The sequence below is a fragment of the Anomaloglossus baeobatrachus genome, chromosome 8 (genome assembly GCF_048569485.1).
Source record: "Anomaloglossus baeobatrachus isolate aAnoBae1 chromosome 8, aAnoBae1.hap1, whole genome shotgun sequence".
NCBI lineage: Eukaryota > Metazoa > Chordata > Amphibia > Anura > Aromobatidae > Anomaloglossus > Anomaloglossus baeobatrachus.
The window spans coordinates 213,602,564-213,617,523 of NC_134360.1; the positions used below are offsets into that span (position 1 = coordinate 213,602,564).

Genomic DNA, 14,960 nt, shown 5'->3' on the forward strand with positions numbered 1-14,960 from the left:
AAAGAATATAAATTTACAGCAGTTTTCAGTTTGAGGTATGGCATAGCCAATTATCCAGATTATAAGGAAGTAAGGGATAGGCTCCAAAATATCAATTTACAGGAGTTTTTCAGTTTGGGGTATGGCATAACCAATTATCCGGATTATAAGGAAGTAGGGGATAGGCTCCAAAATATAAATTCACAGGAGTTTTTTTAGTATGGGGTATGGCATAGCCAATTATTCGGATTATAAGGAAGTAAGGGATAGGCACCAAATATAAATTTACAGGAGTTTTCAGTTTGGGGTATGGCATAGCCAATTATTCGGATTATAAGGAAGTAAGGGATAGGCTCCAAAATATAAATTTACAGCAGTTTTTAGTTTGGGGTATGGCATAGCCAATTATCCGGATTATAAGGAAGTAAGGGATAGGCTCCAAAATATAAATTTACAGCAGTTTTTAGTTTGGGGTATGGCATAGCCAATTATCCGGATTATAAGGAAGTAAGGGATAGGCTCCAAAATATAAATTTACAGCAGTTTTCAGTTTGGGGTATGGCATAGCCAATTATTCGGATTGTAAGGAAGTAAGGGATAGGCTCCAAAATATCAATTTACAGGAGTTTTTCAGTTTGGGGTATGGCATAGCCAATTATCCGGATTATAAGGAAGTAAGGGATAGGCTCCAAAATATCAATTTACAGGAGTTTTTCAGTTTGGGGTATGGCATAGCCAATTATCCGGATTATAAGGAAGTAGGGGATAGGCTCCAAAATATAAATTCACAGGAGTTTTTTTAGAATGGGGTATGGCATAGCCAATTATTCGGATTATAAGGAAGTAAGGGATAGGCACCAAATATAAATTTACAGGAGTTTTCAGTTTGGGGTATGGCATAGCCAATTATCCGGATTATAAGGAAGTAAGGGATAGGCTCCAAAATATAAATTCACAGGAGTTTTCAGTTTGGGGTATGGCATAGCCAATTATTCGGATTGTAAGGAAGTAAGGGATAGGCTCCAAAATATAAATTCACAGGAGTTTTCAGTTTGGGGTATGGCATAGCCAATTATTCGGATTGTAAGGAAGTAGGGGATAGGCTCCAAAATATAAATTTACAGGAGTTTTCAGTTTGGGGTATGGCATAGCCAATTATTCGGATTATAAGGAAGTAGGGGATAGGCTCCAAAATATAAATTTACAGGAGTTTTCAGTTTGGGGTATGGCATAGCCAATTATTCGGATTGTAAGGAAGTAAGGGGCTCTAAAATCTAAATTTGGCCTTACAAGCACCTCCGCCCGGTGTGGAAGGAATCATCCAGGGAATAAACACTTTATAATCTCGGTACATGACAGCCAGACAGATCACTCAGTTTTTGCATCAATATTTCATCCGGTAGGGTATTACAGAAATAATTGTAATTCCACTTTACCGCTCCTGTCCTTTCTTTTTTTTTTTGCCTTTTACGCTACAACCTGTGTTGAGCAGAAATTGCTGCTCTGAATTGTTATTACATGATATACTATCTCCTGGGTGTCTTATTACATTAAGGATCAGGGATTGTAGAACAATTGGTTTCAAACTCGGCTACTTTAAGTGGAAATAAGAGACTTAATAGATTTGTAAATTCAGGCAGCTGCAGCCCGAACTCCCACCACCACCCCCCGAATCCCAACACCCCCCCTTGCTGCAATTCTCTAGAAGATATTGTTCAACGTTTGATGCTCCATAAGGCACGTAGGGGGTTAAGGCACAGAGCTCGTAGTCATCCAATCAAGTGTCGCCCCAGGGACGGATTTATCCAATTGTCGCGCGGCGGAGGCGTAGCTTTCGGTGCCATTGGCTGCGTTGGGACAGGCATGGAATGGGGGAAAAGGATGGGAGAGAGTTTTCACACTGACTTGGTGCTGAACTGGTGCTGGTGAATCCTGCAGGTAACAACACACTTAGGAACGGAGAGAACGAGACAGAGGAGAAGGAAAAAAAAGAAAGGAGAAGGGATTTTAAGGAAAAAGGAGGCTGCGAAGGATTGACACCGAAATTTCAAGAGTGTGCCGCACATCGGTGACTGATCATTTCCATGGCAAGACAATGGGAAGCAGACAGACCTTGATCCAGGGTAAAAAAAAAAAGCCAAAGAAAAGCAGGATGTTCAGCGTGACCTTATAGAAGGATGGCATGCTGGGCTCCATACATTGCACAGAATGATTGACGCCTCGCCAGACATAGGACATGCCAAGCTATAGACAGTCAATTGCAATCACGCAGCTTTTCGCCTTGCAGGGGGTGCAGGGTTGCTGTGCACATCATCCTCTGTCCCCAGGTGACTTTTTGACCTGGAGATCCACCTTTGTTGGGATTGATCTGATGTCTACATTTTGGATTTAAGCCCAGCAGCTAATCTGCAGTTACCCAACTTTCCGTCTGGAAACTATAAGGACCAGGCAGCGTCTTACATACATTGAGCTGGATCCCATTTTTTTTTTTTTTTTTCAAGCTGGTGTGGACATTTGATTGGCAGCGCCAAGGTGGTGTGTGGGGGCCCCCCTTTGATATTGCCCTTTGGGTAAGCATTTTCTTCTCTTTTTTTTGACAGCTTAGTCTAGGGAAGACATTGAAATGATCTTGCAAAGGGATGGGAGATGTATGAGCATTAATTGCTGGAAGTGAAGTGGACGAATGCTCCGTAGGAAGACACAGTCATGTATATATTCATTATGTTTGTGCGCCACTGCATGGGTATTCTAAAAAGCAGACGGAACTGTATAGATTATTCCCCAGCCCTGTGCTTATTATCAGGACCTTGAATGGGTTAAACTTCTTTCCCCTGCAATAATGCTGTAGGGCACCACTCCATTGACCTGTTCCTTGCTAAAGAGACCCACAAGGCATTGCTCCATTAATCACTTTATCGCTGGGTTTTATGTTCTCAGTGCACTGCAGAAAATCTAATAACCCTCCTGAATAGAGGTTGTGTTACCCCATAACTGCTAGAGGGGCCGGCAGTGCAGCGTCCGCCTGGTATAGCTGCACTCACTTAGTGAAGATCCATCTCCGAGCTCAGTTTGCAGGCCATAGGCATCAATGCTACTTCAATTTTAGATGTACGCAAAGCAAAAGATGGCAGTAGCAGAATAGAATTCGCAATAACTTGGCAATGCTGTAAAGAGGTTCCGCAGCAGCCCTAAAAAAAACAGTAATCTGAATGTTAAACAACCCCTCCCCAGTTATCCATTACTCATAATATATGGAAGTGAAGAAACTGCCCCACCAGAGCCCAACTTTAATACTGCCCCACCAGAGCCCAACTATAATACTGCCCCACCAGAGCCCAACTCTAATACTGCCCCACCAGAGCCCAACTCTAAAATACTGCCCGACCAGAGCAGAGCCTAACTCTAATACTGCCCCACCAGAGCCCAACTGCCCCACCAGAGCAGAGCCTAATTCTAATACTGCCCCACCAGAGCCCAACTCTATTACTGCCCCACCATAGCAGAGCCTAATTATAATACTGCCCCACCAGAGCCCAACTCTAATACTGGCCCACCAGAGCCCAACTGTAATACTGCCCCACCAGAGCAGAGCCTAATTATAATACTGCCCCACCAGAGCCCAACTCTAATACTGGCACACCAGAGCCCAACTCTAATACTGCCCCACCAGAGCAGAGCCTAATTATAATACTGCCCCACCAGAGCCCACCTGTAATAGTGCCCCACCAGAGCCCAAATCTAATACTGCCCCACCAGACCCCAACTGTAATACTACCCCACCGGAGCCAACTCAAATACTGCCCCACCAGAGCCCAACTCTAATACTGCCCCACCAGACCCCAACTGTAATACTACCCCACCAGAGCCAACTCAAATACTGCCCCACCAGAGCAGAGCCTAATTATAATACTGCTCCACCAGAGCCCAACTCTAATACTGCCCCACCGGACCCCAACTGTAATACTACCCCACCAGAGCCAACTTAAATACTTCCCCACCAGACCCCAACTCTAATACTGCCCCACCAGACCCCAACTGTAATACTACCCCACCAGAGCCAACTCAAATACTTCCCCACCAGACCCCAACTCTAATACTGCCCCACCAGACCCCAACTGTAATACTACCCCACCAGAGCTCAACTCAAATACTACCCCACCAGAGCCCAAGTTAATACTGCCCCACCAGAGGCCAGCTCAAATACTTCCCCACCAAACCCCAACCCTAATACTGCCCCACCAGACCCCAACTGTAATACTACCCCACCAGAGCCCAACTCAAATACTGCCCCATCAAAAGCCAACTCTACTACTACCCCAACAGACCCCAACTCTAATTCTGCCCCACCAGAGCCCAACTCTAATGCTGCCCCACCGGAGCCCAACTCTACTACTATCCCACAGAGCCCAACTCTTATACTGCCAACATCAGAGCCCAACTCTAATACCTCCCCACCAGAGCCCAACTTTAATACTTTCCCACCAGAGCCAAACTCTAATTCTGCCCCACCAGAGCCCAACTCTAATGCTGCCCCACCGGAGCCCAACTCTACTACTATCCCACAGAGCCCAACTCTTATACTGCCAACACCAGAACCCAACTCTAATACTTCCCCACCAGAGCCCAACTTTAATACTTCCCCACCAGAACCCAACTCTAATACTGCCCCACCAGAACCCAACTCTAATACTGCCCCACCAAAACCTAACTATAATACTGCCCCACCAGAGCCCAACTTTAATACTGCCCCATCAGAGCCCAACTCTAAGTTTAAGCAGTAAGTAATTTCTGACGCTAATATGGCTACTTAGTGCCATCACTCCAAGGAAGTTTTTTGCTTCCAAATATCTTTTCAAGATAGAAACATTCTTAGAATCTTAGAAGGGTCTTAGAAGGGTGAACACCCTTTGACAATGACCATTTTGGTTGGGAAAAATAATGCTCCTTTTTGGAAAAGGAACATAATGCCCAGTAGAAAATACCTTCAAATATGAATATAGAGTCTTCATATTGTTAAAAAAAAAATTCTAAACCAAGACATGAAAATTCTTCTTAGCTCAAGGTCCCTTAGGGCATTATGGACCATTCTGGAAAAAAAAAAAGGTATAAAAAACCCGTAGGAAATAATTGAGATGAGTTAACGGTGGCTATGAATGGCACACTGTATGGAACCACAGCTGTGCTGTCACGCTCCTTTAGGCAAATTAGAGTTCCCCTCATGCCCTCTGGCCTCATAACAGGTTGTTTATGGAAAATTATAAAAGCACCGGGGCCCACTTAAATGCCGCAGTTAAGTCCTGCCGTGCATCTGGGGGCTGAGGGATCCCGCTGTATAATGCAAAATATTGTTATAAATATTCCGGCATGACTACCGGCTTTTAATTATACTTCCTTTTCCTTTAAATCACTGGAAATTTCCATTGGTGGGGAGAGCAGCTGCAGTATCAGCCGGGAGCTCCGGGTACATTATGGGCAGCAGTTTTGGAGCCTGGTTTTGATGGCACATTTTGCGTTAGAACGTTAGAACGATCCGTTGGTCCTCAGCTGTGTGAGCCGCGGATTCGGGAGGTGCAGTGTAGGCACAATCCGCGATGCTCGCTTTTCTTTTTTTTTCCCCCTTTAGCTTTATTGATTGCATTAAAACAATGATGTATCTGCCAGGCAAAGGCTCCATTTATCCAAAAGCAAAGAGCTTGACTGCGAGATGCGGAGAAAGTCACAGCTCTTCCAAGCAGTAGTTATTATACATGGCGTGTCATCTTTTTGACTTGGAGACATGATTGATACTGGCCCATATGCTTTCACTAACCCTCGCGTTTCCAGTAAAGGGCTGAACTCTACGCCTATGACATAATACACCATATCCATCCTCGGTCTGTCTGCGAGCTTCTAGTAAACATGCCATGAAAGCTAAGTGACAACCGTGGGTGAGAAATGCAGAACGTTCGCTGGAAAGTTTTCTTGCTTTTTTTCATATTTTTCTCGGGGGTGGAAATTTTTGAAGATCCAATTTTGATTGACTGTGTTGGCATCAATATACCGATAACAGTCATTAATGTAGCAGGTTTTCTGTCGGCTCGTTGGCACTAATAAAATTTCTCATGCCAAGGCAGGATTCACCTTGTCAATACTAAGCAAGGAAAACAAACAGCCAACAAGCTGCGAATTCTGATGGGGGAATTATTAAAGATGGTATATCTTTGAGCCAGACGTCTTCTCTCTCGCCTTCTATACCTGCCTTGCTCATATTCTCACTGTCTCCTGCAGTTCAGTAGCAGACTGCTTGTTTGCTTGCTTGCCTGCCTCCCTGCCTGCCTGTCTGTCAGTTCTCCCTCATCGGGCTTTCCTGTCCCATAGCTGACATTGCCGCTGCTTCTGTACTTATTCTCCCTGTACATTTAGTGCGGTGATCAGCGTTCTTCTTCTTCGTTCTATGCTCTGGCATGTAGCTCGGAGATGGTAAAATTTATCAATTGTGTTGTGTGCCAAAAGGAAACGCCTCTGAATGCAAAGCAATCACTCTGTTCTTCATGCCAACCTTGCCACCAGTAGGCCTGGATGTAAACAGCTGGTATCACTGCATAACCTTCTTAGTTGACCCTTATCTCAGCTGATCTTAGCCTAAGGTACACTCCCATCAGGTTTCATATCTTATATATATATACATATTTATAGTTAGTGTATATATAACATGACCACTTGGTTATACTCTGGAATAGATAGCCCCTTGTGAGTGACAGGAAAAATTGTTAGGTCCAAGTAAAGAACTCTTAGAGGTACAGAAGCTCCATGGTCCTTTCTAATAATATGCTCCCTTATGTTATGATAAATATTGACCTGTACAAGTTGCAGAAACCTCTTCCACACACCATGGACTAACTGCTTTGGCATTACGGTTATGGATCCACAACTGTGGTCGAAAACATAATATAATATAGTGACAAAGGTAGTCACGTGACTTCAAGACTAAGTTAAGACCTTCATAGACAACTCAAGATCTTCAGTAGGATTGACCGACATTTCATGATCTTTAGTGAGATGACCGACAACAAATGATCTTCAGTGGGATTGACCGACAATCCATGATCTTCAGTGGGATTGACCGTCAACTCATGATCTTCAGTGGGATTGACCAACAATCCATGATCTTCAGTGGGATTGACCGACATTTCATGATCTTCAGTGGGATTGACCGACAATCCATGATCTTCAGTGGGATTGACCGTCAACTCATGATCTTCAGTGGGATTGACCAACAATCCATGATCTTCAGTGGGATTGACCGACAATCCATGAAATTCAGTGGGATTGACCGACAATCCATGATCTTCACTGGGATTGACCGACATTTCATGATCTTCAGTGGGATTGACCGACAATCCATGATCTTCAGTGGGATTGACCGTCAACTCATGATCTTCAGTGGGATTGACCAACAATCCATGATCTTCACTGGGATTGACTGACAATTCATGATCTTCAGTGGGATTGACTGATAATCCATGATCTTCAGTGGGATTGACCAACCATCCATCATTGTCAGTGGGATTGACCGATAATTCATGATCGTCAGTGGGATTGACTGACAATTCATGATCTTCAGTGGGATTGACTGACAACTAATGATTTTCAGTGGGATTGACTGATAATCCATGATCTTCAGTGGGATTGACCAACCATCCATCATTGTCAGTGGGATTGACCGATAATTCATGATCGTCAGTGGGATTGACCGACAATTCATGATCTTCAGTGGGATTGACTGACAACTAATGATTTTCAGTGGGATTGACTGACAATCCATGATCTTCAGTGGGAATGACCGACAAATCATGATCTTCTGTGGGATTGACTGACAACTCATGATTTTCAGTGGGATTGACCGGCAATTCATCATCGTCAGTGGGATTGACCAACTATCTAATGTGTATGGAGGTATGGAGACCGCCTCACTCTTTGCTGACTAATTTAGTTGAATAGAATGATTTCCCCCCCCTTCTTCTGCAAGATTGGCCTCCGCCCAGGGTGTTTGGTACTGAATTGTTCCACTCTCCCACTTCTAAAAACATGGGCACAAGGCCAAATCAACAATGCATGTCTATGTGGGTGGTCGGAAGAGATAGAAGTTACATGAATAAGCATTCTGCCGATAAAACATTCATCTCCACATAGTGTTGTGGAGAAATTTGGTAAGCCTGTAATAATATAAAGTGCGATGGTTTCTAAATGTTTTCGGAGGTTCTCAGAACTGGAAAAAAGTAGAGAACATGGGAGGAGGTGTTTTTCTGGACTTCTTTCAGTAATTCCAATCAAGTATAGTACAATCACCCAGATAGGTTGATAACAGGGAATAACAGATTGTACTTAAAGCACAGAAAAGGAATGAGTTATAATACGGTTATAACTTCAAGGGACTTTCCCATCTCATAAATGTATGGTATATTAATGGGGTATAAATTTATAGTAGATGTATGTCCCACCGATGGACCTGCATCTGAGAAGGAGGATCCATCACACTCTGCTTTCAGTAGATATATGGTCAGAAGTCCTATAGAAATGAAAGGGTTTTCTGATGACTTCTCAACTGGCAGCGGTGGTCTTCAGGGACCCATACTCAAGAAAGGTTCAGATCCAATTGGTGGGATTAGTATCTGATATACAGTATATTTATAGCATATTCTGCTGATACATTTACGAGATAGGATTACTTTGTCAATTATTTGGGTTGTATATAGTAAATATATCTAGAGGTCCTACCCAATCTTGTGAATGCTGGTTGGTTTTGATATTGCTTGAATGTGATTGTGGGTGCATATCATCTTCATACAAACTTATGGCACTATATACAGTTACACTATTTATTTATATATTATGCATTGCTTATATTGAGCCAACATATTCCATATGTGTCCCCATTGGGGCTTACAATCTAAATTCCCTATCATTAGGTCTTTGCAGTGTGGAAGGAAACCGGAAAACCAGGAGGATACTCACACAAACACGGGGAGAACATACAAACTCTTGGCAAATGTTGTCCTTGGTGGGATTTGAACCAAGTTGCAAATGACCAGTGCTGACCAATGAGTCATATACATCAGATATTAAATCAGTAGATCATTGGCAGATCTAGCTAATTTTAGTAATTCGTTTTACTTCAGCAATATCTGTATGACCAGAGCAGTCATGAAATCCTCCTGAAATTTAAGGTGCAGAATAGCAGAAAGACTCACTCATACCCGTGCACTCTCAGGTTGTCTGAGCATGCGTGTGTTACAGATTCAGACTGCTTTCACACCTCCGGTTTCTGCAATGCGGCACACTCCGGCACTTTGCAGAAAAATCGCAACCGGTTTTTTTTGCTGCCGGTTGCGATTTTCCTGCATAGACTTTAATTAGTGCCGCATTGTGCCGCATGGCCTTGCGTTCCATCCGGTTTTTGCCGCATGCAGCAGATTTAGCCGATGCGGCGGCCGGATGGAACGTTGCCTGGCACGTTTTTTCGTGCGGCAAAAAAAAAACGCATCGCGCCGCATTCGGCCGATGCGGCGCATTTTTCAATGCATGCCTATGGCGGCCGGATGCGGCGCGATGCAGCAATAACCGCATCCGGCCGCCGCATGCGGTTTTTGCCACTGCGCATGCTCAGTAGCATGCCGCAAGCGGCAAAAAACGGACTGGCCGCAAAGGAAAAACTTATGCAAAGGATGCAGTGTTTTCACCGCATCCGTTGCATAGCTTGCACAGCCGGATTGAGCCGCAGTGCTCAAACCGGATGTGTGAAAGTAGCCTAAGAGGGAGGAGTAGGCTGCTGCCAGACACTAGTGGCAGTGGTTTACGTCCCCTGAGAACAATGGATCAGACATTGAAATTTTACTTGTCTGATCTTTCTTTCCCCTCTCGTCAGATGTCGACAACCCTGCTCTAATGTTTATTGGCACCCAAATCCGCCATTGGTCTGCAGATAAATATCTCATGTGTATGACCAGATTACCTATTCAGTAAGCAGTAAATAGGCAAAGCCTTCTTATTTATTGCTCTGTAAGGCAGCAACATATTCAGTAGCGCTGTACACAAGCTGTAATTTCTCACATCTACCTCTTTTTGCCAATAATTCTCTATTGTATACATGCAAGGTCCAATTTGATAGGAAGAAAGGGAATTTGTTGGTATGAGTATAGGAAGAGATGGACTCCCCATGGGTAACCCAATAGATCACAGGAAGAAATCAGTTCTACTTGAGACTGCAACGCAATTTCTCCAACTTAGACAAATTGAGGACAATTTTAAAGAAAGACAATTAGGGGTACTTTGCACACTATGACATTGCAGGTGCGATGTCGGTGGGGTCATGTCAAAAGTGACGCACTTCCTGCGTTACTCTCGACATCGTAGTGTGTAAAACCTAGATGATACGATTAACGAGCACAAAAGCGTCGTAATCGTATCATCGGTGTAGCATCGGTGAAAACCATAATTACCTTGCTGCAACGGTCCGATGTTGTTCCTTGTTCCTGCAGCAGCACACATCGCTGTGTGTAAAGTCGCAAGAGCAATGAACATCTCCTACCTGCTTCACCGCGGTTCCTATAGGCTATGCGGAAGGAAGGAGGTGGGCGGGAAGTTTACGTCCTGCTCATCTCTGCCCCTTTGCTTCTCTTGGCCGCCTGCCGTGTGACATCTCTATGACGCCGCACGGCCCGCCCCCTTAATAAGGAGGCGGGTCGCCGGCCAGTGTGACGTCGCAGGACAGGTGAGTGCATGTGAAGCTGGCGTAGCGATAATGTTCGCTACGCCAGCTATCACCACATATCGCTGCTGCGACAAGGGCGGGGACTATCGCACTCGGCATCGCAGCATCAGCTTGCGATGTCGTAGTGTGCAAAGTACCCCTTAGTCTAGTCATAGAATCATAGAACGGTAGGGTTGGAAGGGACCTCAAGGGCCACCAGATCCAACCCCCTGTGAGTGCAGGATTTCCTAGATCATACCAACTATATGTTTATCCAGTTTCCACTTGAAGATTTGGACTGGTGGAGAGCTATCTACCTCCTGTGGTCGCCTCTTCCACTCTCTGATGGCCTTCACTACCTCCTATGGTAGCCTCTTCCACTCTCTGACTGCCCTCACTACCTCCTGTGGCCACCAGTTACACTCTCTGACTGCCCTCACTACCTCCTGTGGTCACCTCTTCTACTGTCTGACTGCCCTCACCACCTCCCGTGGTCGCCTGTTCCACTCTCTGACTGCCCTCAATACCTCCTGTGGTCACCTGTTCCCCTCACTGTCAGAAAGTTTTTCCTAATGTCTAATCTGTATTTCCTTCCTTTTAGTTTCATCCCATTGCTTCTTGTACTTCCTTGTGCTAACGAGAATAGGGTGGTTCGATCTGCACTTTGACCTTTCAGATATTTGTAGACCACTATTAATCAGCCTTCTCTTTTGCTAACTAAAGATCCCTAGTTCTTTTAGCCGTTCTTCATAGGACATGGTTTGCAGACCTTCTACCATCTTGGTTGCTCTTCTCTGGACTTGCTCCAATATATTGATGTCCTTCTTGAATTGGCGTGCCCAGAACTGTACACAGTATTCCAGTATACCTGTGGGAGATCAAAATGACTCATCCCTTGGGCAACCCACTAAAATATCAGGACAACATACAATTTGGATGCATATATCAACCATAAACATATACTAGTCACTGAAGCACCATGAAAAAAACAGTGTGCCACCTGTTTGCCAACTTTTTTAAGCTTCTCATCTCCTGATAAAGGGTTTCTCCCAAGCTTGAAAGTTTTCTTTTTTCTATAGGATAGGCGATAGCTTACTAATCGATGAAGGTCCAAGTGCTGGGATCCCCAGTGATACTAAGAACGGGGCTCTTGTACCCTGAGATAAATTATACATGTTCAGCTATTCCTGCAGTCCCATGGCAATGAATGGAGAGTAGGTCAACATCTCCATGTATGTCATGGATCTACAAAGACCCATTCTCGGGTTTCAGGAGCCCCATTTAGGAGCCCTGCAGCCAAACCTCGAGCAACTTGCATATTCTTCCCTAAGCATAGTATAAAGGATAACTTAAACTTTTTAAAGCTAATAGTCAAAAAGAAAATTAGACAGAACAGTCTCATGCATGGAATTACAATATGACGATTATTCATGGAGTATGGTAATTCTGTCCTCACCTTAGGCTACATACCGCACATGACGCCTTCCCATCACATACACATTTATAGTGGTAATCTCACGGGCAGGCAACGACTTTAAGGCTCTGGGATTGTGAAAAAGTCTATTTCACATTTCATCAAATTAGATGTTCTCACCCTTTGCTACCATCATTAATATTACACTATCCACAGGCACCTCTGCTGCGGAGTGTTCATATCATGTCCGCCCATTGAAAGCCTGAGGTAGATAGAGATTGAGGTAAATATATAGTCATGTCTTTGAGTAGGGACTTGTGCTCTTATCAGTTTCTATGCCATAGGGGTCAGCGGTCTATTGCATTGTAAATCACTGCAGGCCCCATCAAGATTAAAAGTGTATCCTCCAGCGGTGAGGAATATACAATGTTTGCTTTCGCCCTCTGCCTAACCTTGTGCTTTTATAAAGCGCTAACCTCTGTGCCATACCGTACTGTATCGGCAGATGCTCCATTTATACACGGGAACGTTCTCATAGACTCATAAAACAAAAGTGCCTTCATCATACATTAAACTTACCACCTGGCTCACATTCATATGAACAGATTACACCATGAAATGCGTGAGCCCGGACGATCAGAAGAGACCTTCATATTACTCCATCTATTCCAATACACACTTTACTCTATAATAATTTGTAGTAGACATTTCATGTTATTTCATGTTTCTCTGCATGTTGACCCCATGGCGGATAGGGTGGATAGATTACGAGATTGTATATACAGTCTTCTATATAGTAAATGAATGTTGATGATGTCATTGTCATGGTTTATTAACAGTGATGCCATTGTATCTTTCACCATTTGTAAGGGATAATGCTCATTTCCAAGGGCACTTCTACCATGGAGGTAGCCCAAACACAACTGCTACTGGGCCATGAGGAGAAGGGGTCCAGATCATTCTGACTTCATCTTCCTTTAAACCTGGACTCAATTCTCTCTCTAAAATCATAACAATTATATCAGACAAGCAAGGGGGAAACAAACCAAGGGAGGACACAAAGACAGGAGTATTGTAGTAAAGAAGGCTCGACTGACAACTTCAACGTATAGTAATATAACTTCCTACTGTCAGTTTGAAAACTAAGGTTTTATATATGTCACATTTATGTTTTTTCTACACTGATACATTTGCATTCCTCTAATGTCAACCATAGGATACCATTTAGAGTTAAGCAAAAAGCAAAAAGATTCACAGGATGCTGATTCAGCAGCCACATCATTAGACTTTGTCTGCCATGGTAGAGCCCTGTGAACCTCCTTCAACCTGTTAGCATCCTACACTTGTCAAACTATCACATCAGTAGTCTATGGCTACCACACCAGAAACCTGGAAACCTTTTCCTACTTGTTCACATCCTGATCTGGTCCAAGTACCACAACGATAGTCTATGGCTGCTGCACCAGACATACAAACCTCCTCCTATCTGTTCCCATTCTACTCTGATCCAAATGCCACATTTTTAGTCCATGACTGACACACCAGATCCTTGCAAACCTCCTACATTTTGACAACCTAATCTGGTCCAAGTACCACAACAGTAGTTTATCGCTGCCACACCAGAGACCTGCGAACCTCCTCTTACCTGTTGACATCCTACACTGATCCAAGCACCAACAGTAGTCTATAGCTGCTGCGATAAGTGACTGTAAATCTTCTCCTACCTGTTGACATCCTACTCTGATCCAATTGCCCCATTTCTAATCCATGACTGACAGACCAGAGCCTTGCAAAACCTTCTCCTACCTGTTGAAATCCTACTGTCATCCAGGTATCACAACGGTAGTCTATAGCTGGGACACCAAAGACTTGTAAAGCTCTTTCTACCTTTTGACATCCTACTCTGGCTCATGTGCCACATTTGTAGTTCATGACTGACAGACCAGAGCCTTGCAAAACCACCTCTACCTGTTGACATCCTACTCTGATCCAAGTACCACAACGGTAGTCTATAGCTGGTACACCAGTGCCCTGCATACCCCCTTATACCTATTGACATTCTACTCTGGCCCAAGTACCACATTTCTAATCCATGACTGACACACCAGAGCCTACCTGTTGACACCCTACTCTGGTCCAGATACCATGTTGATAGTTTGTAGCTGCTACCCCTGGGACCTGTGGACCTCCTTCTACCTGTTGACATCCTACTGTGATCCAAGTATGACAACGGTAATCTATGGCTGCTACACCTGTGACTTGTAAACCTCCTCTTACCTGTTAACATCCAACTCTGGTCCAAATACCATGTTGATAGTTTATGGCTGCCGCATTAAAGACCTGTGAACCTCCTCCTACCTTGTGACATCATATTTTGGTCCAAGTGTCACATTTGTAGTTTGTGATTGCTGAACCAGAGCTTTGCAAACCTCTTTCTACTCAGTCTGCATCCTACTTTGGTCTGAGTGTCAAGTTGGTAATCCATGGCTAACACACCAGAGACCTGTAATCCTCCTCCTACCTGTTTACATCCTACTCTAATCCAAGCACCACAACAGTAGTCTATAGCTGCCGCATGAGTGACCTCTAAACCTCCTCCTGCCTATTGACATCCTACCCTAATCTAATTTCCACATTTTTAGCCCATGACCGACACACCAAAGCCTTGCAAACCTCCTCCTACCTGTTCACGTCCTACTCTGATCCAAGTATCACAACGGTTGTCTATAGCTGGTACACCAGTGACCTGTACACCTTCTTCTACCTGTTGCCATCCTACTCTGGTCCACGTACCCCAATAGTAGTCTATGGCTGCCGCACCAGAGACCTGTGAACCTC

The 14,960-nt window shown here is 44.2% G+C and overlaps 1 protein-coding gene across 1 annotated transcript in view; it reads left to right on the forward strand.

The window, feature by feature from the left end:
- The first annotated feature begins 1,847 nt into the window (after positions 1-1,847).
- BRINP2 (BMP/retinoic acid inducible neural specific 2) overlaps positions 1,848-14,960 on the forward strand; it is a 482,664-nt gene continuing 469,551 nt past the window's right edge. The window contains exon 1 of the mRNA XM_075320160.1: positions 1,848-2,549. The gene's annotated coding sequence lies outside the window, so the exon portion shown is untranslated. The remainder of the gene's footprint in view (positions 2,550-14,960) is intronic.